The 2500-nt window shown below is 56.3% G+C and overlaps 1 protein-coding gene across 1 annotated transcript in view; it reads right to left on the bottom strand.

Annotated features, from left to right (window-relative positions):
- The window catches only part of kcnh1b (potassium voltage-gated channel, subfamily H (eag-related), member 1b), a 35661-nt gene that overhangs the window by 13273 nt on the left and 19888 nt on the right, over positions 1-2500 (bottom strand). The window lies entirely within an intron of this gene.

Below are 2500 nucleotides of genomic sequence, written 5' to 3'. Positions count from 1 at the left end.
ACAGACTGCTGCTGCTGTAGGAGGAGACATCACGTCCCCCACACACACACGTTAATATGTTTGGAGTGAGAGCAGGAAACATCAGATTAAACTAATAAACTGAACATCCACAGCCTCTGCATTCTATTCCAACATTTACATTTACTTCTTCCTACTTCCCTCTTTACAACATTTTATTTTAAACTTGGGATGTCCTTTTTCTTGGGGTACGCGTATAACTCTTTAATCTGGATTTGATTAAATGTGTGTGTGTGTGTGTGTGTGTGTGTGTGTGTGTGTGTGTCTGTGTGTGTGTGTGTGTGTGTGTGTGTGTGTGTGTGTGTGCGTGTGTGTGTCTCTGTGTGTGTGTGTGTGTGTGTGTGTGTGTGTGTGTGTCTCTGTGTGTGTGTGTGTGTGTCTGTGTGTGTGTGTGTCTCTGTGTGTGTGTGTCTCTCTGTGTGTGTGTGTGTGTGTGTGTGTGTGTGTGTGTGTGTGTGTGTGTGTCTCTCTGGTGGATCTGTGCAGGAAGTGGATCAGTTATTTCCGTCCTTCCTCTCAGACTGTCCCGATGTCACCTCGAGCATTGCAACACTCACAGTCACCATGGCAACGGCCCAAACTCTCAGCCTGCCTCCAAGATGATGGCTGCCATGGCAACCGCCTCAACATCCGCATCCAGCTGCTCTCGGCCTTTCTGTAATCCAGCCCTCGGCTTCCTTCAGTCGATCTAAAGAGGAACCCAAAACGTTTACCCAGAATGCACTGCAGCCTCTACAGGAGCCCCGGAGGGACAAACTGTCAGAGCAGCAGAGAAACTGGGTTACCAGAGACCTGCTGCCCCACCAGGCTGCTATAAACCCTGTGATCCTGCAGGGCGGGCTTTGGAGCCCCCCCCCTCATCCACCATCACCGGCTCCTCCCCACCTGCCCCCCTCAGATCCTGATGGTCACATCTTGTTCTGACAGGAGGAGAGGCAGGGTCTATCCTCTGAGGGCGCCCTGCTGAGCGGGGACGGCACCCTGCTGAGCGGGGACGGCGTGATGCAGCTGATCTGACAGGACGGTTAAAGTCCGCCCCACCAGCCCGAGGCGTGTCAGACCACATCACATCACCATGGAAACAGGTGCTGATAGAGATCTGGATCACAGGGATCAGGTCTCTCTGTAGTCCACCATCAGACGCTGCAGGTCAGACAGAAACGGCGCCCGTCTCACCTGCAGTGAGATCAGCTGATCCACGTGGTGAAGAATAAACGTCACAGTGAGCGGCGTGATGAGCCGGATGGCTGACTCACGCTGCACGCCGCACGCCACGTTTTAGAGAGACTCCCCTCACGCTGCACGCCACGTTTAGAGACTCCCCTCACGCTGCACGCCACGTTTAGAGACTCCCCTCACGCTGCACGCCACGTTTAGAGACTCCCCTCACGCTGCACGCAGCACGGCACGTTTAGAGTCTCCCCTCATGCTGCACGGCACGTTTAGAGACTCCCCTCATGCTGCACGCCACGTTTAGAGACTCCCCTCACGCTGCACGCCACGTTTAGAGACTCCCCTCACGCAGCACGCCACGTTTAGAGACTCCCCTCATGCTGCACGCCACGTTTAGAGACTCCCCTCATGCTGCACGCCACGTTTAGAGACTCCCCTCATGCTGCACGCCACGTTTAGAGACTCCCCTCACGCTGCACGCCACGTTTAGAGACTCCCCTCACGCAGCACGCCACGTTTAGAGACTCCCCTCACGCTGCACGCCACGTTTAGAGTCTTCCCTCACGCTGCACGCCACGTTTAGAGACTCCCCTCATGCTGCACGCCACGTTTAGAGTCTCCCCTCACGCTGCACGGCACGTTTAGAGTCTCCCCTCACGCAGCACGCCACGTTTAGAGTCTCCCCTCATGCAGCACGCCACGTTTAGAGTCTCCCCTCATGCAGCACGCCACGTTTAGAGTCTCCCCTCATGCAGCACGCCACGTTTAGAGACTCCCCTCACGCTGCACGCCACGTTTAGAGACTCCCCTCACGCTGCACGCAGCACGCCACGTTTAGAGTCTCCCCTCACGCTGCACGCAGCACGGCACGTTTAGAGTCTCCCCTCACGCTGCACGCAGCACGCCACGTTTAGAGACTCCCCTCACGCTGCACGCAGCACGCCACGTTTAGAGTCTCCCCTCACGCTGCACGCAGCACGGCACGTTTAGAGTCTCCCCTCACGCTGCACGCAGCATGGCACGTTTAGAGACTCCCCTCACGCTGCACGCAGCACGCCACGTTTAGAGTCTCCCCTCACGCTGCACGCCACGTTTAGAGACTCCCCTCACACTGCACGCAGCACGCCACGTTTAGAGACTCCCCTCACGCTGCACGCAGCACGCCACGTTTAGAGTCTCCCCTCACGCTGCACGCCACGTTTAGTCGTCTTAGTTCGTCCTCAGAGGAGAACGTTAATATTCTGGCGGTTTGATGAACAGTGGAGAATAAAACCAGACAGGACGACCTTGAGTGACATCACCGCGAGCT

Source organism: Labrus mixtus, chromosome 2, assembly GCF_963584025.1.
Source record: "Labrus mixtus chromosome 2, fLabMix1.1, whole genome shotgun sequence".
In the NCBI taxonomy this organism is placed as follows: domain Eukaryota; kingdom Metazoa; phylum Chordata; class Actinopteri; order Labriformes; family Labridae; genus Labrus; species Labrus mixtus.
Note: the sequence above shows the minus strand (reverse complement) of the source record. Positions and strands in the feature narration are given on the sequence as shown.